This window comes from Aptenodytes patagonicus, chromosome 7 (genome assembly GCF_965638725.1).
Source record: "Aptenodytes patagonicus chromosome 7, bAptPat1.pri.cur, whole genome shotgun sequence".
In the NCBI taxonomy this organism is placed as follows: domain Eukaryota; kingdom Metazoa; phylum Chordata; class Aves; order Sphenisciformes; family Spheniscidae; genus Aptenodytes; species Aptenodytes patagonicus.
The window spans coordinates 31,992,931-32,020,113 of record NC_134955.1 but is presented as its reverse complement, the minus strand read 5'-3'; the positions used below and the strand labels follow the sequence as shown (position 1 = coordinate 32,020,113).

Genomic DNA, 27,183 nt, shown 5'->3' with positions numbered 1-27,183 from the left:
AGTAAATGTTGCACTCACATTTAAAGGGTGCTAGGAGCAGTTCTGAGAATTAGTTACAAACCATACTTTAGGGTGATAAGCTGGCTTAAACAAAGCGTCCCAAACAAGTAGCAGCAGTGAAAGCTCCAGAGAAGCATAGAACAGCTGATATTAACAGCTTAACATCTGTCAAGACAGATGAAAATGAGATCATCTTTACACTTATAAAAAACAATGTATTCCCAAACTTTAGCCTGTCTCAAAATAATAAATTATTTCAAGCCTCATAAGTGGGACAAACAAAACCCAATTTTGTAGAAATCCAGATACACTTTAGCTGTCCATCAGAATTCTTGTCAACTACATTTAGCTGAGTTGTTTAAAGATAAAAATGTATTTGGATTTTCAGAAAGCGTCTGACAGAGGCTGATAAGAAGTGTTACGTATCAGAAACCAATTCTCAGGGTAATAAAAAGCGGTATAGGACTCCACATCAGCATCTTCCCTCCCTCAAGCTCACAAGTGGTCAGCCTACACACAAGTGTGTAAGTGGCTTTCGCTAATTAATACAGCTTGAATGTTCCTTTCCTACCACTCCTCTTCCTCCTATACGTAGGTAATACATTGTGCCACGCTGTTGCTGTTCTTTCAGACAGTCCTCTCGAGCTGGAGGCATCCCAGCCACTCTGCCACTGTGTGACATAAGGCAACTGTCAAAGGCACAAGGAGTCTGAACAACTGTAGAAACAGCAAAACAAAAAAAAAAAAAAAAAAAAAGAGAGAAAAACAACAGTACACCCTTAACCAGTTCCCTACAAATCAGTGGCTCCCAAATTGATTTAACAGGTTTACCAAAAAAGCCTTTGAACAAAACTTTAATTAACTCTATTCCAAAACAAGCACCCATTTTGGCTCAGTGCTTTAGGTAAAATTCAAGTGCATTTACAAGCATAATCAGTTCAGTGCTGTCCTCCCTCTTTCCAACATAAGTACTGCTATTTTTGTTTGACCCCAAACCACACTAAAACTGAAACAGCCAGCATGCGGCTGTTTCATCTACTTCTACTAATTTCCACAACCAGATCAACAAAAGTAGAATGAGAGATGAAGAAACGTTGGGAGTGGTACCTTCAGAAACATGTTAGTGCGGATTTTTGGTGTCTGTTTAAGTTTGGTAGTGAATACAACGTTCTGCTTGAGCAAGTATTTTTACTAGTGAAAAATGCATCTTATCTGCACAAAACAATATTTTTTTAACCCATCAGATTCAAAACTCCATGGAACAGGTACCAAAACAAATGAGTAAAGAAGAATAATAAAGTTCTACAAAAATTAGTATTGTTTATTTAAATTGTATTCATGTACTAGTTTACTGTTAACTTTCATGCATTCAAAAAGCAAAATTGTACTCTTTCTCAATACAAAAGTGAAAATCCATGTATTAACATGAGAGCCATGACATCTCAAGCCTCCCTGAAGGCCAGCACACCCAAAGCTGTGTCCACATCAACACAATTCTGACCAAGTATTTGAAAACCTGACTTGAAACACCGCTATTGGTCACACCACTCAGCATTTCTTATGTCTGAAGTGGCATCTGAGCATGGAAATCAGAGACTGCTTTGTACTTCTTCAAGTTCTTTCTGCACACATCCAAGAAAAACGTGTGATCAACTAACAAGAAGCACTTTTATTAAAAAATTTTAAGAGAACCGTTTTTCTCCAGAAACTGGTAGCATTCAGTAATTAGCAGATATACAGCTCTACTAGAGATGCAGTATTTAGTTTCTTAGCAAAACTTGCATTCAGAAAAAGCGTCACAGTGAAGCAGAAGGTTCTTACTGGTGAACCTCAAGTCAGACACGGCTCATCAGATGACTCTGCCTGGTCTTTTACTACTTTGACTTCTAAAGAAATGGAATTTAGTTTAAAAAACTGAGAAACTTAGAGTAACTAGTATAAATTATCATTTCCATGCTGTGGACCATTTCATAGTATTACTTCTCTTTCCCAAAGAAAAATTTCTGTGTTTGTTACCAGATCTCACCCTATTTAATGGCCACTGACAATCATCAACCAAAACATAAAATTTGTTGTACAACATATCTGTTTATGCTATATGAGTATGGAAGAAAAGAAAAAAAAATTTAAAAAAAATAATCTAAGTACCTTTAGTATGGGGAATAGTTTTCCTGCTACTTGTTTTTAATTACAGCATGCCCAAAAACCAAAACTGAACTCAACAGCTGAAGGCCCTAGCAATAGTTTCTTATTCTTCTTCTATCTTATAGATTTCACTATACATAGGAAGAGGAAACACATCCTTAATAATGAGTTTCTCTCAAGGGCTAGAAATATCATAGGTCAGTCTTCAATATGAAAGCCAGCAACAAGCTCATCACAGCTCTCCTGAGCACTAACTGGGAGCACTAATAGTGAGCTCTGCTAGGCCAAATTTCTCAAAGGACCTTGCTTAAGGACATTCTGTTCTCAGAAATATCGATATGACCAGGACGATGCTACTAAATATTACAATTTAAGTCCCCAGCAGGTCACCTGTCTGCATTAAATTGCACATAAGTGTACTGCGACTTCTGTGCACAACTGACAAGAAAACAACATGCAGTAGACATTCATAAAGAGGAAAAACCAAAATAAAAGGTCTTCAGGTGCTGAATAATGGAATTTTCTGTTAGCTTTCCCGAAGCATATTGCTGGTTTCATTACAGCTTTACAGTTTGAAATGTCAAGATCAATACAAGCAGCACAGGAAAACTTAAAACAATCCCCCCAAAATACTAGATTACAAATGAAATGAAGAAACTACAACCCAAATACACATATTTTATATTATGCTGGTTACCACTGAACAAGAAAAACTGGTTTGCCCACATGGACAAAAGAAAAGTATTACTCGTCCAACCCATGTTTCCTTAACTCAGTTTTACTACAATGAACATGATGTTTAGTCTATTCTTGAGGAAAACCCAATGACTGTACAGATTAAAGTATTTCAAGTGGTCTATAGTTTCCCTTTCTGAATATGCGAAGGGCAGAAAATGGCAACAGTGGTTAGGCAGTGTAGACTAAGACAATAGATGAGATAGAAAAGCCATAATGCCAGCGTATCACTAAGGATTTGAACTCAACACAGCTGAAAGGTTTGTGTGATAGCTATTTGAAAACCTTTGACATTGCCAACAGTTTTGAGAATAACAAGAGCTGTCAAAATGCAACACTTCACCAGTAAAGCTGAACCCCACCTTCTTAAGCATCTCTGAACTTTCATGACAATCTCCTAGAGAAGATATTTAGACACTCCCCCCCACCTTTTGGGTTTTTTTTAAGTATCTACCATCACTTGAAAGCTTTGTCTGGAAGCATCCAGATGTCTTCCATGATCAAATTATTAGCTATTTTGCTTTTACAGAAATTTTGTAACTCAGGATAATAGTTATAACTGTAAAGGCATTACAGATGAGAATTTCCAGTGACTAAGAGAACAGTGACAGCCAGAAACCTTGCTCCAAGGAGATAGATACAATCTATGGAAATAGAGATTTTTATTTATTTATTTATTTTTAAAACAGACACCTACTTAATTCGGTTTGAAAATAATTGTTTCCAAGATTCAATGCTACTGTGTACACACAGACCCAAGACCTGCAGGATACTGTTACAGAACATTTTTCTCTCCTCCCTTAAGACCACAGCACCTTATAAAACTTGACAAACTGCAACATTCAGAAAAGAAAGGGCTACCTCCCCATGTTTCATACAGAACATTTTCAGTTTTCTCCTAACAAGGATTAGACCTACCTTCTGTTGATAGTACTGCATAAAATCTGAAAAGAACATAACAAGGAAAATTAGTATTACTATTTATGCCCCATTTTTAGACATCCTTGGCTATGAAAAGTCAACTTTTTTTTTTCATCCCCCTCTCCATTTCTCTATTCTCTTCTCAGGGACATAACTCTTCAGCCTTAGATGTTAAACACCATAGGGAAATATCTTTAAAGTAAAATATTACTAGCTTTAAGAAAAACATTTGCTTGCTTAAATACTAGTCCTAAACTACTTTAATATTCATTTAAAGGGAACTTTACTTTTTACTTTTTTTTTATTATTTAAATAAATTAAATAAATAAATAAACAAAAAGCAGCCTGAAGATGAATCAAGCTTTTTAATTCATCTGTGTCTATATATAAACAGAGGGAGAAGGGAAGAGTTACTATGTTTGTTTTAGAAACAGCCACACATGTAGCATTCCAAGGCTGTTCATAAAAGATCTTCTGTGCATGCAGCACGTGGAGTCACTTTTGAACCTTGCTAATGGGGTTTTGCATACGACAGGCTTAAAAAAACCCTCCAAAGTATCAGCTCATGGCACATAACTATTTTCAGCTACATTACATGGGGCATCCAATAGGTTTGACGAAGAAAATTTAAGTTCTTACCATACTAACAAACAAATTATAGGTTCTGCGGTTCTTCCACACAAACTCATCCAATAGAGACTAAGAGTTCTGAGTAAGACCATGGACCAAGTTCATATTTGCTAAAAATAGAGCATGACAGTAGTTTGCATCATACTATCATACACTTCTTGTGCTGATATGACAAGCGTTGGGTTTTTTCTTATATTTATTTAACTCACTGTCATCTTTCATAATAGCCTTCTCTCAATGGAGAAAAGATGATATACAAACACACATGGAGCAGGCGCGATTAACTTACACAGTAGATGTTTCTCAGCTCTGCGAAGTATTAGTTACAAAAGTCTGGGTAGTTAATTTCCTACTGCATGATTCTACAGTTTAACCATATTTGGTTTTATTTAAATAAGAAAACAGAGCTTTTTAATTTTGCGTATTTCTGTAGTCTGAATTTATGGTAACAATTTAGCTTTACGTCAAATCCAAACTTAAGTTACAGTTTCAGAGGTCTTTATGCGTACCGCATTTCTTTCTTCAAAAAGCAGATGGAGAAAGACAAAAGCTCTTGAGTGGGAGGAAGCAACAGAGAGAGGGAGGAATGTACCAGCTTGCCAAAAATGTGCCACGGCCTCTACAATACAATGTTAATAATTCTGCCTAATGCAAATGCAATAAAGGTCAGCATTTTATATCCAGAGTCAATCCCTTTTCCTATTACTGGACAAAAACCACTATAGACTGGTTGTTTGTTTTTTTTTTTTTTAGAATGACTCATTTTACTATTCCTTTAAATTGAAGGGTGCCATCTGAGGTTTCTAACAACATTTTTCATAAACTGCTTTCAGATGTATGGAATGAAATATTATTTTAAAGACTCTGGTTTGCTGTTTCTGGCTTTATTTCCAAAACTTTGGACAACATTTTGCACTAAAAAAGCAGTGAAGTACAATAGGTTTTTCAATTTCTTAGGAAAAATGAGCATAATGCAATACTAAACTCCATCTTCCTGAGAGACACTTTAAGAGAAGTTCATCTAAACAACTTAAAACAGACTAATTTGAAGCATATCCTATGCACTATTTGGAGTACATATAAAACAGTTCATATCTGGTAGAGAGGAAAGGACAGGTTTTGACTTGCACAATTCAGCCATAATCACACTGTAGAAATATTTGATTTTGCATCCTGCTTTTTCTACTGTAAGTCCTATTACATTCAGAAAATAAAAGACTTTTAGAAGGAACTCTCCACAGATTCTAATGTTTGCTTTACATCTTGGGAGCTCTTGCAACAGCCATGCTAGCTACTCAGCAAATAAAGGAAGTGCTTCTAAGCTCATTTTAATGCATCGTTTCTTACATTACTAATTTGAGGATAAATCAGATCATATAGTAATACAGTAACAAAATCTTTCTTTTCTCTCTACTCAGAAGTTTCCAGACCTCCATAATACAAATATTTAACAAATAAAGAATGAAGTGCAGTCTCACTATTTCTCTCATAAGCTCTGAGCTTATGAGAATTTCACAAGAATCATCATAGTCGCAAACTAACCTCTATTATCATGATTTCACAAAGTTAAATAAAAGCATATAAACCCCATAAAATTTAGCTGCATAATCTTAAATTCAAGTGGGTTAAATGTTTACCTTTGTGATCAATTAATTGAATTAACAGGTAAATAGAAGCCCACCAGGGAAAGAAAAAGAAGGTGCTTCTATTTGTGTCCGGCAGAGATTAGCGTTAGGGTTAATACTGCTTGTATTGTACTTATGCCTGGGAAGAAGAATATTTAACAGTAAAATCTGCCAATATCAGAAACTGACAAATTCAGAGGTAACCACAAAAGACTAGTATAGTGACAGATTCCTTCTCACAGTGAATTTATTTCAATATGGATTATGACAAGTCAAACATAAGATCATGTATACACAAAAAGGAATATAGACTAGATTTCCATCACAGGGACTACCTTGGATTCTAGTTATGCCAGTAAGAAAGTGAGGGCTAGGTGAATACTTGATGCTGCAAGAGACAGAAGAAATCACCTCAGAACGTGTAGGCAGGGGAAGTGCCACAGGCAGTCCACTCACCATGTCTCCCTTCATGTTTATCACTGAAGTATTGTCTACAGTTCGGGTGCCCACATTTTAAGAGAAGCTTTGTAATATCAGGTCCCCATCCCACCCACACACACACAAAAACTGAGTTCTTTCACTCAGGTTAATTAACTTCTGAAATATATAACAGAAAATTAAGCAACAATTAGATCATAGTCTAAATGACAAAGACCTCAAACTTCTTTTCATCTTTTGCTTTTTTTTCTGCTAGATCAAGTAGCTGGCATTTGATACTAGACTAACATTTGTAGCTCACTTTTAGCCACAGGAATAATTTGCCAAGGCATATGAGGAGAATCCAACATTTGAAGTTTAAAAAAAAAATGGAGAGTGTGATTTACAGCATAAGCTATAGTTCAAACAAAACATGGCTTTGCTGCTTAAGGTCTACTTTGTGTAAGCTTTTACCACAGACGGTCACCAAAAGAAACTGTATTGCATCTAATTTCTAACTACAAAATAGGTTGACCTAGTAAAAGATTTGCAATTAGACTCCATTGGTTTAGTTCAAAATGGTACCCCTAGAAAGAAAACAAAACGAGGAAAACAGACACTCAACATAAGCCTTATGTAAACACCAAGAAGTTAAATGTGGAGACAGGAGTGGATGTCTGCATGCCAGAGATCAGACTGTTTGCATTTTAAAGCTGCCACCTTTGTCCCTTAAAAAAAAAGGAGCTGCTAGGGTGGTGAGGGCAAGGGGAGACGTAGGTGCCCAGTCCCTAACATCACTAGGCTGAATGAGCTCACCATTCAGCGTGGTAAGCCTTTATATAAGCTAACACACATTGTCTAATTCTTTTCTCTAAGCACTTCTTAAGAAGCATTCTTCTCGAGACAAAAATTTCAGTACTACTATTGGCCAAGTTCATTAATGGCATCTGCCCAAACACACTTGGACCTCCTGGTAAGCCCACATACTCAATAGCATATCAGAGTCCTTAACCCAGACAAAGAGGGAATTCTGTACCTTATTATCTTGATAGGGAATTTCATAAAGGCCAACACTTGGGGTATGCTCAGCAAAGGGCAAAGGTGCAGGCTAGCTCAATACCTGTACCCTAACCTGAATCACAAACTATAAGGGAGGGGGTTAGTTATATAAAATTTTGACAGAATAGTACTCCAGATCCCACAAAACTTTCATTTAAACAGAACTTTTCCTGTGACTCAAACCCTGGACTAAGACACACCACTAAAAGTCTAAGCATTTGTCTTTGCTGTTGTTTTGGTGGATTTTTTTTTTAAGTTTTAGTTATTTAGAGTATACTAGGAACAGATCAATTTAATTGGAGGTGTGCTAAAATACATATTCCACACCACTGAGCTTTATAGAGCTATGGGAATGAATGCTATGCTCTGCTGTTAAAAAAATATTACTCCTTTTAATTCTATCAGGGTGAAGAAGAGAGATCACAAGGCAAAGTTTGGGTTTTTTTTTTTCTCCAGAGAGGGGAAAAAAGTTACAGCAGCTGCATTATCTAAGAGTGGACAACTCTAAACTTGAGACCCACTTTTGCACAGGCCACTGCTTGCAGACTGAATCAATTCACAGAGGCAGACTCTCATTATCTAGGATAAAGGCAGGCTGAGCTATAGCGTACATATTGTCCCCTGCAACAAAGCCAGGGACCCACCCAAATAGAGTCAGCCCAGGTCCACCACTCATAAAGCCAAGGAGCTACAGAGCTACCTTACCTCACAACCTCCATCTTTCTTTGGGGAGCCAGCCTGCGTGTAGCACCAGCCCCATGCCAACTCCCTGCCACTGGAACCACCCCGGGAAATGCAGGGCCAGCAGGGGCTCAGCACAGCTCTCCTCTGAGCAGCCCCTCTCACTTCCCCTAGTTCCTGCAAAAGCAGATTGGGAAGCCCAGTGAAAAGACACAGCCAGAGCAGCTCTACAAAAGGCAGCATCTCTGAGACAGACCCAGCACTGTGCAGCAGCTACAGAGGACCAGCGCGGTACCGCGGCACAGAGGTCTGCTCAGTACAGAACCAGCTGTTGGTGGAAACTGTAATTCTGCATGGAGCTTGAGAGCAGCAGCTCCTCAGTCCCAGCTTCCTCAGTCCAGCTGGGACCTGACAACACTGCTAGTTTGGATGTGCAGTAATAACCACTAGCCAATAAACCTTGCAGGATCCGAGTTGACTTTGCATCTATGCATCTATTACTCAGCAATCCAGAGAAAATCCCAAAACAAAAGCAAGTATTGACTATACTTAAGCATTACAAAGGGTCAGAAACAAAACAAAACATCAGTCTTAAAGGCTGGATTTGGACCCTAAGCTAACAGCAGGCTATCTTTGACATAACCAGCAGGCTTCAAAGTATGGCAGCCACTAACAGCTCAACATATCAGGATTGAGCTAATAGCAACTTATAGTTGATCTTTTCAGAAAGTACAGAGGATAACCTACAACCTGCAAGTTCTGGCTTTTACTCCATCTGCACCAACAACATCCCTGGTAGGGTATAAAAAAAAAAATCTGGGATTTTACAATTTTTCAGTGTTGACGAAATCTGTTCTACTTGGAACTTCACGGTTAACTATAATTAAGACACTGTAACACAAAGCGTTGAGAAGAAGTAAACTGCAATTTTGCCAGTCCTGAATTGTTTCAGTAGACCTATATAAACTATTGGGAGTCAAATGTTAAACGTTAAATTAAGTCTGTGTTCACTTGTCTAGTTTCTGACTGTACTAACACCAATAGTTTTTCCTCATACTGGTAGTTTTTCTACTAGGCAGACTTCACAGACTAAATTTAAAACACATTACACCAATTACTATAAACTGCATTTCACAATTTCTTTTGGACTTTGGCAACATCCTCCCCCAGTTATTAGAGCAAACCTTTGAAAGACCTGAACCATTATGCTGAGAGTTTCAAAGTAACTGATGTCTGCCTTCATTAAGATAATTAAGGAAGAAAAGCAGAAAAGATTGCTTTAATATGGATTTAAGCAAACACTTGTATGTAACTGGAACTTGGTACCTTTTATTGTGTTATTAACAATTACTAGACCTTATCTTAGTCCTGCTTCATTTGAATACACATTTTCAAGAATGCCCATCTTAACAAAAAGAAGGAAACCTGTGAGAAATTCAGCCTTTTTGTTCTCTACGCCTAAATTGCCTTCAAGTTTAGGAGCACAACAGAAGAGATAATGAATAAATACAAGTAGTTTTGCACCTTACCTGTGAAGTATGTCTCAGCTACTTTTACAGATTATCTTTCTGTGAAGAACATTCTGTCTCCACAACCAGTTACTCCAAAAGCAAGGAGATCTCCAAGTCTGCATGTTTTAGACTCAAATTCTACTGATAAATTTACCTTTTGCAGAACTTCTTTTGCCAACAGTGCTAGATGTAGGGATAGCAAATACCAAACTGCTTCAGCATGAGCACATTACCCAATTTCCAGACATATATATTCTTTTCACTGTTGTTATTTTTATTTTAAGTTCTATTTTGTGACTGAAAGCTGCAGAAAGGATAGTACTGAAGACTAATACAAAGCTTATCTAGAGATGGAGACTTCATGTTTGGCAGCAGTATTAAGACAAATAATGATCTCTAAAATCATCTTACTCATCCAAAAAGCAAGCCCTTTTCCTAAAAGTTGGCATTATCAGTTGTTAATAGGCTAACTCTTTCTCAATGCTGCTAATACTCTTTTTTCAGAGTATCAGCTTGCATCCAGCCTCTTACAGTCAGAATTAAAAAATTACCACATACCTTTTGAGCATTGTAGATTGGTACTTGTGGTTAACACTGCCATAGTCCCTGTAGAGTTGAGACTCAGGAGAGAAACTGGAAATGGCCATTTTCCATCTCTACTGCTACCAACTGACCCAAGATTCTCTTAGCAATCAGGTTGAAATTACCTTTAGAGGACGGATTCCTACAGACAAGGCTTCATATTTTAAGTCCTGTTAGTTGAAAAACATTGCCCATTTTCAGTCATTGTTATTTTCCAGCTTATCCAGCATTTAAGAATCATGTTGTCTGCTTCAGTGGATATATCTTCACTCTCAGCAAAGCCAGTCACAGGGGATTTCTGGGTGTTTAAGTCTATGTATTTTAACACAAATTTTAATTGTTAGATTAATCATGAACACTACTAAATTTATGAGCCTGAAAAGCTTCAGCTGGCATGACTGAACTAATTGCAAAATGACATTACAGACTTGTGACTTATCATAACTGTGAGATCCTTCCCTCACTTTTGTATCCAGAATTGATTTTAAAAGCACCATGGTAGACCTTGTGGCTCCAGCATCCATAAAGAAAAAAAACACACAGGCTTTGCAAGTCACCTCTATTTAAATAGATAATCCTCACTGTGTACTTACAACCTCTAATTACTTAATTTCTTGTGTTTTTTATTTCTCCTTGAAGTGTCTTTTGAACACACCCTTTTGTCTTCAGGAACTAATGTATTTTTTAACCCTTGAAAATGAAAAAAGATCAAACTTCAAATAAGAATGTGGGAGGAAGAAAAAGCTTGTCTTACACCTGCCTACTCCAGGATCATTGCTTATGTTAACCTAGCGTGGGACCTAAAAGCCACAAGGCAGAACATACCTTGAATAGCAAGAGTTTTAAAGCAACACATTCCTCCACTCATGTTGCTAGTACTTCTTTGGTGCAGACACCATTATCTCTGTGCTAATAAAACACATCACTTCAACGGAAAACAACCATGCACCGAGTCCTCCAATGCTTTTGCAGGAAGATCTTCACTTGCACAATTTAGTCAGAAGCCTCTAGAGCCTGTAGGTTAGCGATCACTCTGAAACCAGCACCTGATCTTTGACCTACAGCAGCAGCAGGCAGCAAGTCCTCCTGAAAGCACTTGTGGGATTGAGAGGAAGGGCGCTGATGTAAAGGGATAAGAGCTGTAAACCATATCCAGGTAAAAGCTTCCTCTCAAGCTTTGCATGTTCCGAGCAAGCATTCCTCACTAAGAAAGAAGCATGATATGTTGTTTCATCTACTCAGTATGAAAATGGACCTTTCCAGGATAAGATCTGCCCTTTCAAGTCTTCTAAAAGTCTTCTAAGCTTTTAAGCTTTCCCACTTGAAGAATAATGGAAAACTGGGTTTGACAAGAAGAAAATTAATTTTATTCATGGTCAAGTTTTATGAAATGAGTAGAAGAGAAAAAAACTTTAAATATAAACTTTAAAGAGGTGGACTTCATCCAGATTATTTCAGAATCAAACAAAAACTGCTCTCCAAAAGCCTCACACAATGTTTCTGCTAATATGCATTCTCACTTTGAAGACTCTCAGCTTTTTTCCTAGTTCAATTTCTATTAAACTCTTCACTTCGAAACAAAGCTGTTCACATACATAGTAAAGAGCTTTTCTGAGAGAAGTTGCATCAGAACAGTTGCGAAGACAGAATCTGAAATAACTGCTATCAGATTTAAACAAGTTGGATAAACTTAGCTGGACTGAAGGCAACTCACCAAATTCATTCTCACTATAATTTAAGAAAATCAAATGAGTTACATAAGTAATTATTTCAGGATGGAGGATGTCAGCAAATAACTTGGATTATCAATCGCTCTCCTTACCCTAACATCTCCTTTGTATTAAACAGTGCTCAAAGGCATCCATTATTTATAGTTTTCCCCAGGCTCAGACTTCTCTGCAGCTATCCTCTTAAGGTATATCTGTAGGACTATCTCCATGCCTCAGCACAAGTCTCACACTTCACTTTGAGGCAGCCCACTCTGACACCTACCAGCAGAACCTCTGTGCCCATGTACAAGCTATTTCACAAAGATGAAGGCATCAAGGAATTTAAAAAAAAAAAGTCAGTTTCACAAAACAATGCTTGCCAAATTCAGAAAGAATTTTGATCTTAGTCTCCAGCAAAACAGGGACGGGTTATCTGATTCTGCTTCGCTTGGAACAGATGAAGCCTCTGACTTTGAAAATCTGAATGCCTGTCTAAATAGAGATTTAGAAATTACTAGAACAACTGGTAGAGCTTTTCTAGAAACATCAGAACACCCACTTTTGAAGACACCATCATAAGAATAACCCCTCATTACTTTGGGCATAAAAATAAGATTTACCCAACACACACATACAGCTTATTGGATCACCTTTACAACATGAACACACAGGAGACCTGACAACTCCATTCAGCAAAAAGAGCCAAATCACAGCTGTGCCACAGCAAATAAGCTGTCCGTTTGGTGTCACATACCAGAATGAAGGGGGTAGAGAGAAAAGTACAATGGTCTCAGAATTGACCATTCCTACTAGAACTCAAGCCCAGATAACGTCCTATCAGTGAATTACTAATACTAACAAATTTAGAGGCTTTTAAAGCAAAGAGTACGAATAGATTACAATGTTTAAATATCAAAAGCACCTGGACTTTACAATGGCACACACAGTTCTGCATCCACAATAAAACTGAACCTACAACAGTTATGCTGAGAAGTTTTGGGCAAAACCAGATTCCTTTTAATAAAAACAAAGCATACATAATCCCATTAAGATTTTTCTAGACCAGCTGTCCTCATCACAGAGCTAAACAAACTGGGAAACCACATATTTCAAACTCTGCTGTTTACTGCCTATTTAAAGTCAGAGTTGCACACAGCAAGGCTCAACCAACACTCTTTAAAGAGAAAGACTGCAAACTAAGACAGTCAGAAAATTCCATAGAAATGTTAAGAATACGGTACTAAGACACAGCTGAATAAACACAGCAGGCATCTTTACCAGGAAAACAAATTAAACTATACCTAATGTTCAGTTTCTTCTCCCAAGTTATATGTAACATGCAAGTTTACTTCAAAATAATTTTTAAAAACAGTGATTACTTGGCATTTAGCATCAGAGTATTACGGAAAAGTTGGCTGGAGCAGACTGAAATTAAACACTTCCTCCTACCCAAATAAATTTTACTGAGTCTATAATCATACAGCATTTCTTTCATGGCTAAAATTCTTTAGCTCTTCCATAAATATAAGGTGTTTACCTCACTAATAACTGGTCCATGTGATGAATTTTCAAACTTAATTGAGCTCAGCTATACTCTAGGTTTCCTTGCGCATGCTGTTTAAAGTTAACATTTCCCCCCCCCCCCCCAGAAATTCTGTACTCTTGGCAGACCTTGTTTAGGGACTAACAGCCTGATAATCAGCTACAACATTACCAGTCCAGATGTGGGTACCTGGTATTGCTACACCCTTTTGCTAGAAAGGTAAGTGGTAGCTAACATTAAAAGGTACTGACTTGATGCTTCAGTAACACAGAACACAGTAACAGAGTGACCATGTCACAGCTATAGCCCGTAACAGATTATATACAATGAATTGATGGTTCCACATCTTTAACAAGTGAAATACAGACTTTTAGAGATTGTCCTGAACAGCTAGGGCAAGTGGCTGCACCTGCACTCGGCGGTGCCTCTGGGTTTCAAGCAGAGAAATACAAATTCTGCTGTTTGATGCAGCCTTTCTGAAAGCAAGAGCTGATTAAATGAAGAAATTTCAGAAACTAACATATAAATGCTTATTTCCATTACAGCATGTGTCTCAAAAATCAATGCTCAGTGAGCTCTCTGTATTGTAAGAGGCATCTCCTGAAATAAATAAGGTTTCCTAGGCAGACAAGAGGTTCCTCTTCCTTCCCCTGAGAGGCTGAGAGAAGGGCAGTCAGCAATGGGGCGAGATGAAAACAGACATTAAGGACCCACAAGCAATAACCTCCTTCCTCTCACAGCCTTTGAGTTTGCCATTGCTCAAGCTTTGGCGTAAGTGAAGTTCTCTAACGCACCTGTTCCCTTGCAAGCCCAGCACTTGTTCCCTCTAGCCATGGCTACACAGCTCAGGCACCCGACAGATCTCCTCAAAGCTGGTACTTCCCCACCACTACCCACCTAAGACCAACCTACCTGTCACATGATCAAATAGCCCTCATTCAAAACAAACACACACACCCCCCAAGTAAGAGTGTTACATCCATACACTAAAGAGGAAAAAAGAAGCGCCCCACAGTCCCCGAGTCAGTCACCACAATTTCCACCATCCTCTCCTCCTTCAGAAGGGCACCCTGACAACTGGGCTTGCCCTTGGCCCACCTCTCTAGTCCAGTGCATCTTTTATTACTTTTTTTGGAATGAGGAACATCTTCAAAGTGATGACATAAAACACTTCCCCCTCATAAAAAGTTGAAACACTGTACTTTTTCAAGGGCAACTCCTTTTTTGTTTACTACTTTGTGCAACTTTCCTCCCCCAAACACACAAACAACCTTTTTGCTCTCCTACCTTCTCAAAAATTATCAGCATGCCACTTCCACATGGAAATCCAAGCTAGGTTTAACTAGCTGCAAATGATCTTTATTTCCTGCACTGGAGAACCTAAACTGATGTAAACTACGATCCCTTCACATTTAAAACCAGGTTGCAGGAGGTGACTGTACCAATTGCTCCCCCTAGTTCGCTTTCTCCCTTACACCAGCACTTGTCAGACCACTTGGAGACAATTCAGCTTATCACAGCAGCAGAAAATACTGACTTTTTGCTGTTTTCATTGAATGGTTATGGTTTATGAAGGAGTCAAACACAAAAGATGCAGCAGAAGCACACGATGGGCAATGAGACCACTTCTTCCAGTGGCCACAGTCAGGTTAAGAATTCATGAGATATCCAGGGCCACCCTTAGACATCCTCAGCAGTGTCATTGCCAGGATCAAAAATACTCAGTTAGTGAACAGGACTTGCTTGGGAAATACATTTTTGAGTTTACAGCTCACACCCTGGGCTGAATGTCACTCTGAATGTCATAACACTGCCTAGAGGCACATCTACCACCTCCTTCAGTGGTATTTTAGAAGGAATGACCCATGAACCACAGAAATGTTTTAAACTTCAAAAGAGGCTTACAACTCTAAATCCCAAGGGTTATAAGCATCTTGCAGCTTAGAGCGTGGCACCTTAACCCTAGAAAGTAAGACGACTTGAGTCTCGTCTCTGAGTTTTATTTGCTATGCTGAGCAGCAAATACCCTTTCTTTTCAATGACATTTTCACATTCCTAACTTTCCACCGTGCACCACACAGGAGAATCAAAATATGATTCACAACCCTGAGTCTGGCATGCCAAGAACCTAAACGTTAATGTTGCAAAATTTAAGTCTTCTGAATTTAACCCCAAATAACCTATTAGCAAATAGATCTGTAGAACAAAATAAAAATTAAGCCATATGTCACAAGTCTGTCTTTCACTAAAAGAACCTGCAACTTTCTCCTGTAGAAACTTCAAGGGGAAAGGTAAGGAAAACAAGAAGGAAAAAGAAAAAAAAAAAAAAAGAAAAAAAGAAAGAGAGGACCCATCAACCAGCTTCCTCTTCAATAAACCTGTGCTGCAGCATGGAACATTTTAGTTTGCAAAATCAGCAAACAATTTGCAATTTTCTTCAACATCCTGTACACTTTCTGTGTACCAGAAGAATTCTATTTTGAATGAGTCCTACACATTGGATTTATTTCACTGATTGAACACAGAATTATACGATCTGCTACTGTTCTGCCTCTCCCCCTTCCTGTTAACCTGAATTTCTGATATTCAGATGTTCCATTAGTCACAGTTAAAGAAACGTTCTGCTACCTGCTTAAAGACTACTACACAATGATATAGACCTACTACAAAATAAAGGAGAATTTTAAGCATGTTAAACTATTCTGATTGCCTTTCAGATAAACCGTAAGCAATATTTCTATTCCCAGAAAGATGAGTCATAAAAACCTTAAATGGATGTGAAGAACTTCCCTAATTTTGCTCTGGACAAGATTGAGAGTAATGAAATATGTTACAACCTAAACAGTAACCACCTCACACATTTTCCATGTGTCTGAACTTAAATGATCCCAACTCCATTAGGAAATTATAACTGTAAGAAAATAATATACATTAATGACAGTTCTCTTGGTTAAGTCCTTTACAAATGTTATTGGGACTAAAGGCTTGTGATGGGGGTATGGGGACATGAATTCCTATCTTCAGGAAAATAAAACAACTTCTAAATTGCATGAAAGGAAAGAATTAGCATTAAAACCCAGGAACTTCCGTAACCCAGTTCCGATCTTAAAACAGCAGATAATGAAGTCCCCAAAGTAAACACAAAATTATGCAATATCTAATTTAATACAGTAATGCGGCTTGCTTTAGCACCTAAGCATAAATGAGATTGATGTCCATACACTCCATATGAGGATTACTAGGGGTACATTACTTTTTTCTATTTTTTTTTAACAGCCTATCAAAGCTAAGTAAGTACTCATTAATGACACCTGACATGGCCACTACTATTTGTTTGTTTTTAAAAGATGAAAACACCTAATGTGGTGCTTCTGAGAAAAAAACTAAACAAAAAAACCCAAACCAGACCATCCTTGCTACTTCCCTAAACTATTAATTGTCTTTAATCATTCTGACGTGCCTAAAAGAAGTAAGAGCTAAGAATTACCAGAATTCAACAAACTACTTCGCTTAGACCTTAAGAGCTATTAAGTCCTGAGTGGAAGGGCTATTCACAGTTCCATGTAAACAGCTGTTGAGAGAAGCAATTCCCAGCTATTTCGCACTGGCACCATTCCCCACTGAAAACAGAATGTCCCAAAAATTAGGCCTGGAGCTTTAAGCCAGTATTGTTTAGAGCCCTGCCAGCCATACAAGCCTTATAAATGCTGCACCACATGGTAAGCCAAGGAAAGTGCAGTGTAAAAAACACAATTTTCTGCCATGAACTGCTGGTGATATCCACAAATGCCACAAAGTATATCTGAAAGCAAGTCCTGGAAGATGAAATTAATTCTAATCTGAATTTCAAAATACTACGGCTATAGCCATTTTATACCTACCATAGAACAGCAGTCCTCAGGATTTGGGGGTGATATGACAAGACTGGCAAATGCCAGTCCCTTTCCACTGAAGAAACTGGAACAGCAATTCACAGTAGATTGATCTCTGCACAGAACTAGACTGGATGTAAGGCCATCTCAGATAGATGAGTCAACAAATCATTAGTATTTCATGAAGGTAAAGGCAAACATAGTTGCAACTAACCAGTTTTCATACATGTGGTAAGTCTCACAGCAGAAAGATGCACATTAGAAAGCTGAAAGACCGTCTTTGAAAGTGGAAGGGAAGCTTATGCAGAATTTACCTAGACCAAACACTGAAGCAGTAAACTGAACAATAAGCCATCATTTACATAAAAGCCACATTAAGAAGACTGGAGTAAGCATGTTTGTACATTTTTAGATGTAACTGGAGCCAGAGACAATGTGTGAAGGGGAACAAAAAACCCAACCCCATAGCCTAGCTCCACAAAAGAAATGAAGTTTTCCATTCTTTGTAGAAAATCTGAAGGAAGGAAGATTTGGGACTACTTTTTTTTTCCTAAGGTAACATTATCATTAGCAAGATAAACTGTATCTTCACAATCACCTCATTGATCATTTTAGCATTTGCCTACATTTTGCCCACACCAATTGGTTCCATTTCCCACTTGATCTAATACTGTAAAAAGCAAGACATCCATTCAATTACTACTATTTACTTGAGGTTAGAGGGCTGCCACAGCCTTTACTTGCAGAAACCCCTACTTCTAGGGCTATTATGCGAGGGGACAGAACTAAGTCTGGCCACTGGATTGTGATACACTATATGGGCAGCAAGGGCTAAGGCAATGAGCAGAACCCAGTTGGTTCAGATAACATCTTGCCATCTACTAGAAGCAGACAACAAGACAATATGGTAGTAGTCAGGAGATCTTCCATCACTGATGGATTTGAGATGTGTTCTCACCTCTGAAACCTACGTCCTATGGCAAGGCAATCAGCGGTTGGCTGCTCACATAACCAGAGCTACAGATGCCTCTCTACTGAAGAGGCATGGAACCATCATTACCTGTGCCACGTTATTGGCGGCCTCTCTCTTATGCAGAGATCGCTTATGCATCTAGAAGAAACTCCAGTGAATGAGCTCCTGAATGCATAATCTTCACCTCAGGTGGGACCTTTTGAGGGTGAGGGAGGCAGGCAGGACCACTTCCAAAATGTACTAGCTCATCGTTTCATTAGCCGTATGCACCAGATCCATGTCACTTCCTTTTAGCAACAGCACAGCCCCTCTGCTCTTTCTTCCCCACCCAAAGCTCCAGTGCTAGCGCTTGCAAAAGTGGAAACAGGGAGCTGATCCTGTTGAAAACAAACTTGGAATAAAGAAATTGTTTTTATTGTTTACTCAATTCAAGAAAGGAATATACAATCAAACAGTCCCGGGATGCTAAACTGCAATTCAGAAGTGCAAGAAGCTTAGCCATCATCAAGCAAGACTGGAGATAAGTCACGATCTAGCATCTCAGACAATTCCAGGATACATCACATTTCCAAAAAGTTTCTCACCTCTGAATACCTAATTTTTTCCTGAAATGCAGAAGATGAAAAACAGTAATAAACTATCAAATCAACCAAATTCCTGCAAGTGAGAGACAGCATCCAACAGGAGAAGACAAGCCATTTTGTGGAAAACTTTTTTTTTCCCAACCAAGTGACCATACTCATACACAGCAAAGCACTGCAGTATATTATTAAGAAATTAAGACAGGAAATTGAGGAATAAGGAAATTAAGACAGACTCAGATAGATTTTCATCCTGGAGTTCCTCAAAAATAATTATTTTGATCAACAACTTTATCATCCTTAGGATTTTCAAAACAAGAATAACACTTCCACAATTCACAGGACCTCACTGTATTTGAAATATCTGTATTTCTACCTCAGCACTGCCTGCCTCGGAAGAAAGGAAGAACTGAATCTACAGTACTAGAATAGCAATTTAACAGTTGTTAAATTAGTATGCATTAGAGATGAATTCTTTCTTTTTTTTCCACTTGAATGATGAATATTGTTTACTCTAAGATTTGCAGAATTGGGTCCTTAGCTTGAAGTCAACGAATACTGTAGGCAGAAAAAACATGTTGACTTTTTCTAGCCCCAGTTACATTCCTGGTCCGTGCATGGGCAAGATACTAAACACTATGTGGATACGACTACCTTGAGAACAAACTCTTGCATGCAAAGTAAATTATGTCCAAAGCAAGAGTTAATTACACAGAGAATAACTGATTACAACTGAAAATAAAATTGAAGTACAGGACCCTGTCTGAAATGTGAGGTAATTGACATGAAACTGTATTATTGCTGTATCAACAGCTAACTGAGATTATGCATTTAAGCAATAAGGGGTCATTTCCAAGGCACAAATTCTGTACTTTTAAGAATGAGGAAAACTTTCAGATAGTACTATGCATACACCTCTTTAAAGGGGTGTACCCTACCTCGCCAGAAAGCGAAGAAATATTTATATATTTTGGCTGTTCAGGTTTGTGCCAAGCCAATCTTACAAACTTTCCTTTAATGCCTTTGAAGAATTATGAACATTTGTATTGCAGTATTGAGGAAAAAATAACAGTGATCTTATTTGGAGGATAACACTCACAGACTTTGAGTACTCCTTATGAAAATCCAAGACGCAAAGTATTCAGGTTGGTAAAAGGCTAAGAGAAAACCTAAAAATTAACTTAATGTACCACTGCTATTCCTGGGGGCAGCACAGAAATTACTTAACTTAGTTACCATCCCATTCATTACAGTCTGGTGAAGGAGTCTCTAGGTAGCAGTTCAGAATTTGCCCAGACAAAATAAAACCTGAAGAAAAAAAAATTATGCCGCATAATGCTATTACAGACATTTAAATGAAATTATAAGCAATCCATATTCCAATATTTGCATGATACACCTAACCATAATACATCCAGAGAGTTCGACAGAGCATTCAATGACTCTCCACTGTTTGCCAGTTGCACACAGTAAATCCAAGACATAGCTTAGATGAAAAAAATATATAATCAACTATGAAAAGGTTGTTATAAAAACAACTATTTTATCGAATCTTTTGGTAAATATCCTGGCAAAAAGATACAGGCCGATTGAATCACAGTCCTTCATTCCCTTGCACGAGGCTGGCTTTCTGCTATCAAGCTAAGAGAAATACACAGGTCTGCCCAGTTGCTCAAAGACTGAGTGGCTTTTTACAGGCTACTTTTTTTTACATAGGAAAATCCATGCATGCCACAGTTAAGAGGTGCTTTAAATAAACAAATTGCCTCCAAAAAACAAATTCATGTCATTTAAGAAAGAACAAGTAATCCTAATGAGTAAATAAATATGTATACAAATGTCGTAACACTCTTTCAAAGCCACCCCATGCAAATCCAGTTAAAGAAAGAGCACGTTACATAAGAGATGTTTTTCACGTACACATTGTAACCTATGCAGAAATACCAAAATTTATAGACACAAGCAAAACTGAACACTTAAATTAACCCCTGATAATGTTCAAGACCTGTTAATATGAGAGAGTGCACAACAAATTCTAACTATTAACTAGACTACTGATAATTCACTGGGGGGGAGGGGAAGGAAAGAAACCCCAAAATTCCACTATATCGGTAAATATCTGCTAAAATACGAAAAGCAAAACCAATACCATAACCACTGAATCCTATAAAACCTGGTCTACATAAGACCTTAAACCAGACACTCTAATTCTCGTACATGATATTTTCAGGCTGGGTTAGGGAATTTGATGTACAGGTGATATATGTTTCAACCTGAAAGGCAATGACTCAACATAAACACAGACTCTGCATTGATCGGGACTACAAGGAAAAACCCACACAGAACCCTGGCCCAGCACAAAGCGCTAAACCTTGACCAGTACCACCTTAATGATGGGTAAATTCTTTCTCAGGCTTTTTAGACCAGATTAAGCCTCACAGGCTTTTTGGAAAAATCTCATTCTTGTAAATGAAAAATAGTCAGCAGAAAGATCACATTAAGCAGACTTTGACAATAAAATAGCCAGCCTTAAAAAAAAAAAGTATATACTTTACAAAGGCATATTAGTAAAGCAGGGGAAAAGGCTGCAAAATTCATCTATCCCACTGCCGAGACATGAGCCAGCCACAACCCCCAGAGCACAGCCTGTACGGCTCTGTAGCCCTGCAGTTACAGAGACTTGTACAAATGAGTATCAACTGTCTCTTTATGAGAAAAAGTACCCACTGATTATTTTCCACAGAATTTAGGTTATTACTTTGAGTAAGAAACAAATATTAGAGCAAAAAGCCAAGCCAGCAATTAAGTTTCATGGGACTACAGTATTTGGCTATTTGCTTCACATAAACTGGTCTAGTGCTACCGAGTTCCAGAAAAAAAATCCAAGAACAAAATTAGAAGATTACTCTTAAACACATTTGGAAGGAAGGAACATACTTGCTTTTTCCTCATACTGTGCATACAACGTAAAAATACAAATCCAACACTTTTACCATTAGTTACCAAACAAAAGTTAGACCTGGCCTATATCAATTGTGAACCAAGTTTCTATTTGTGTCATTCCTCCATACAGGGAACAAATTCCCATGTCTCCACAGATTTTTACTTCAGCATGATGAATTAATGCCTTTGAAAGCAGACTATCCTTACTCAAAGTCTTAAGTCAACACACAAAGATATCAACTAACTGAAGACCCAAGCATTTAACAACCGCTAAGCATTTACTTGCAAGGCAAACTGAGTAACGAGGAGAGTTTGGCAGTTACACGCTCAGTAGTGCCCATCAGCAAACTGCACAGCCTTGGAAAAGCCAAGGTATCTCTAGTCCTGGTGGATTACAGAAACAAGCTTCTTTAACAGTCTAAAATCAGTTCACTGATGAGTGGAGCCTCGACACAGGCTTGAACTGCATTAATCAAGTTTAAACAACATTAAAAGTAGAAGGAAAGTGAGAGCCTTAAGGTTTGGAGTTATTTCCCTAGAAAAATAAACTGATTAAAAGTGGTCACATCCAGATTAAGAACAATTAGCATACAGTAAGAGTGGTTCTGGCCAAGTGCACCAGTATATGTTTTTTCTTAATAGCCTCAGTAGTACTTGTAGCTCCTAGATCTGTGCCCTGTGAAGAAGCCCAGGCCAATGACCAAGTATGTATCTACAAAGAGCAGCTCTGATTAATAAACTCTGTGGGTATACATAAGATTAAAGAGTACCATTTACAATCCAATTCACCAGGAAGTTCCAGATTGTTGTTTCCTAGAAAAGGAAAGGTAATCAGAAAAAATTCCAAACAGTTTGGTCCAAGTCTTAATACACTGTATTTGAAACCACTATTTCACTTAGAAGGCTAATAACTTTGGTTATGGCTTCAATATCAAAACCCACCAGCAAAATCTCAAAAATCCTACAGAATCAGCACTCAAAGAAGCCAAGAGCTTGTTTCTGATCCCCAAACTCTGAAATGAACAGCTTCACATTTTCCTCAAGAACACCTTTACATTTTGGCATCCACATTCCTCTTTCAGCCAATTTCTCACATGCAAATCGTTCGTCCTGACACACTTTCAGTCACAACTCTGCAGAAACAGAAGACATATAAATTACCATCCAGAAACATCTTTAAGCCATCACATCTGATAACTACAGAACACCAGGACTCTACAAAGAATTACTCTGTAAGGACAAATGCTGAACAAAGCAACTCAAATTTTCACAGAGGTATCTCCTACAACACACTTAAAAGGATTCTGACATGATGCCATTTATACTTCTAGACTGATGGCAGCCTATTAATGCTTGCGAGTCTTGGTCAATAAAAATGAAAAGAAAAAAAAAAACAAACCACTGCCTTCTGCTCAGTGGAATAGTCTTCCTGATCTTGCTTGTTATGAAAGTTTTCTTCCTTCTGATGTAACATCTGCTTTAGCTATACACTGTAAAGAACATCAGTTCAAAATGGGTATTTGATGGATCCCACAATTAAGATGAGAACAAATCCTCTTCCAGACACAGCTGTGTCAGTCTGAGGTTACTATGCTTAGCCCATCCCTAGCTCCTCATCCTCTACTTGCCCCTGTTACCACCCACATCAACGTGTCAGCTGAGAAAAATGGCAGAACAATCTCCAATTTATTTAAGGTTTTATCAGCCAAGCCAGCTTAAAACAGCTTGCTATAGGTCTTCGTTAACCCAGGTCATGTTGATGGAAAGGTACGGTTCCAGAAAAGCTCAAGGAAATTTAAATCAGAGCTACTATGGCCGCATCTCCCACCCCCTATCTCATTCACTTCTACAGGAAGTCCCGTTCCCATCCCGACCTGGATGGTCAGCCAGTTCAGAAACATGATCCAGCCAAAATCCAACAAAACAAAAAAGCAATTCATTACCAGCCTGATTAACTCCCTGACTTTGCTTAGCTCACAGCCACAAAGGCTTCCTTGCCAGCAGGGGAAGGTGCACAGTCAAGAAGGAGGCAGGACCACCACAGCCCCCGTTTAAGCTGCCAAGTTTCTTGACAAGCTTAGGCAAAGCTAAAATAGAGCTGCTTCAGAAAAGAGTGGTCACAGCCTCCTCCTATGCGAGCAATAACATTTGCATAGCCATGAAGTCAGCCAGTTTAGGCAGCTGATCCAACTGAAGCTCAACATTTTTCCATACTGCTGTTTTCAGCTGGATCAGCAAAGAAGGACTGACAGAAAAATAGCTCCTTTTGGTGAAAGCATTGCCAGAGAAATCAAAGCTGCTCTGGTGGGAATGCAGTAACATGACTGTAGAGGACGTGTTAAGTCTTAGCTTGATCGAGTTTACACTTGGTATTCTGTAGAAAAAGAAAAGCAACATGCTCTAATGTCACTCATTAAAATTGAGATCCCTGACTGAACAAGTAATCTATAATTTTAATATATGTTCACTGATCAACATAAACTCCAAAAGCAAGACTAAGGCCATGATTTCACATTAGTTTAAACCAAGCTTGCTTGATAAGCTGGCAAAATAAATAAGGATATAAATAAACTTTGACCCCTTCCCCCCCAAAAAAAGAACAAGAGTGTCAGATGAGTGGAACAGGTAGGATAGGACCCCAAAGTCAGCAATTACACCAGCTTAGGCTGCCATGAGAATCTCTTACCTGAGAGATTCTGTAAAACATCTTTTCTAGAGAGCAGATTTACTCTTCTATAGCATTAGGGCAATTTAATTTTTTTTCCAATGTTATGGAGCTCCACCAATATTACTAGTGGAATGAAAACAGCTATAGGCGAATTCAAGAATCCTGTACGGTGCTGTAACAAGCTCTTACGAACACGCGATAAAAACTCTACAACAATATGTTTTCCTGATATCCCCTATTCCTGGGGAGGCAAGCACTTTTGCAAGGATTTTCACTGTCATTTCAGAAAGTTTTTATCCCACCACGCTCATTATGGTGGGAAAGAAAAGTACTTACAGATCATTCCGACACCAAGCAGCTATATCAAACTATAAAATGTAATACTTGGAAGTCTTGTGAGTTTTAAGAGCCCAGCATGGCTTGTTGGTTTGCTTTTTTTTCCTTCCTAAATGCATAATGCTGTCAGCTACTCATACAAAATCAGAGGGTTTCACAACACCAGGGTAAGAAGATAAACAAACTTGTCTACTCTGTCTAGTTTACATGCATCTTCAGCTTCCACACATTTAAGAGAAGTAATAAATGCAGGAAAGTAATTCCCAGGCTGAAAAATAAATTTTCTGCTAATAAGGATTTAAATGGCTGATTTGAATTGCATTATATGTATACTTTATGAAAAAATTTCTTTGATGTGTTATGTTTAGGGTTCTGCAAATTAAAGTTTTCACTGAGGTTTAAAACCAACACCTTATTCAATTACAGATTAAAAAGAGTTTACTGTAGGATAACGCAGGCTATCAAAAGAGTCTAAGAATCACAGGCAGGGATGAGCACATCTCAAATTCATTTTTTTGGACTTTGCTCACATTGTTTTTTTATTTCTTCTGTAAGATTTTTGCTAAGGGAAAGAGAAGCAGCATTTCCACAGAGAATTGCCAAGAGATGAAGAAATGGAAAACACACACTGATGAGCAGAAAAACAATACTGTTTCTCTATGGTAACTATTAACTTCTGCATAATCATAAAGACCGTTTCAGCAGTAACCAGAGATCAGTAAGTCAAATAGAACTGATGAGTCAGAAATCCATTTAAATATTTACACTTTTTGCTACAGCCATACCTAGAGTAATATTGTAGCCAAACAGAATGACTGTGCCTTCCATTTTACCCACTCCCCTCATTTGGGAGTCTATCTGGAGAGACAGTAAGATCAAAAATACAAAACAACAACAAAGCAAAACAAAACCCCTTAAACGGTACAATCAGACATTGTTAACAGTTACAAGCATCTCCTACTCCAGACAGCTGAATTAAGAAACATTGACAACAACCTTGAAAACACAGCAGCACACAGAAATCAATCCCAAAAGCTCCCCTATCATTTCCTAAACCACTAATGAGCAGGTTACATAAATCTACCGGACCGAAGGAGTTGTAGACCGGAGCTGCTGCAAGACATTAACTCTCCTCTGAGGGGTGCATCATTTCATTCTTGAAGACTGTTCACCTCCGTAAGTGCAATAAAAGGAGTTAAGCGCATTCCAAACAGAAGCTGCGTTTTAACCCTTCATTATCTACTGAAAATGGAGCGAAGCGATGCTCGCCCGCGGTCAGCGCTCACCCGGGCACACAGCAGCCCTCCGCCTAGCACGCTGTTGCTCATCAATCCCTCCTGCGCGTTGCAGGACGAGCTGAACCCGGCCGTCTGTTCCTTTGTGCAGCCTGGCCGGCTGCCGCACACGCAGAAAGGGACCGGCGAAGCCACGAACCGGGTGAAAAGAGACGAGTTTCGCTGCTTGCGGGGGCCCTTTCCCCTGTGACTCCCGCTGCGAGACAGGGTCGTCAGCGCCCCCGCCTCGGAGCCTCGTCCAAACTTCACAGCGCCCCAGCCCCGGCTGAGACGAGGCGCAGGAGCCAGGGGAAGCCCAAACTTCCCGGAGCCCCCCGCTCGCTCCCGCGGCCGCACGCAGGGGCAGGAGGCGATACAAAGCGTCGCGCACGGCGACAGCCGGCCCGGGAGCGGCCGCGCCGGAGGGACCCTCTGACGGAAACCTGGCCGGGATTCAAGGCCTAGGAGAGACCACAGGCACAGGCGGCCCCAGGAGAGGGAGACCAGGAAGCGGCAGCGCCCCGGGGGTCGCTCCCCCGGGCCGACGGCTCCGTGGTCCCCGCAGGGCCTTCGCCCCCGCGGCCGCCCCCCGCGGCCTCCACCTGCGCCGGGCCCCCGCCCCACCCCACCCCACCCCGGGGATCGCGCCGGGGCCCACCCCACCGCCCCCCGGGGCGGGGACCGGAGGACGCCCCCGCCTCTCCCCCGGCCCCCGCACGCACGTTCCCGGGGCACCACCGCCCGCCGGCCCCCTCAGGCTTCCCCCACCTCCGGCGCCCCCCCCCCCCGCGCCCGGAGCCCCCCGCACCCCGTGGGTCTCGCACGCCCCCGCCACACCCATCCACGGCTCCGGCCCCCGCCTGCAGCGACGAAGGCCCTACCCCGCACCGCGGCCCGGTCCGGCCGCGCTCACCTGCTGCCCGCAGCCTCCTCCCACCAGCGCCGCCTCAGCCGCCCGTCGCCACCGAGCAGCGCCGC

General features: G+C 39.6%; 1 protein-coding gene across 10 annotated transcripts in view; it reads right to left on the bottom strand.

Annotated features, from left to right (window-relative positions):
- NUMB (NUMB endocytic adaptor protein) overlaps positions 1 to 27,183 on the bottom strand; it is a 98,297-nt gene extending 71,114 nt beyond the window's left edge. For all 10 annotated transcript variants that reach the window (XM_076344717.1, XM_076344727.1, XM_076344722.1 and 7 more), the window contains exon 1: positions 27,119 to 27,183. The gene's annotated coding sequence lies outside the window, so the exon portion shown is untranslated. The remainder of the gene's footprint in view (positions 1 to 27,118) is intronic.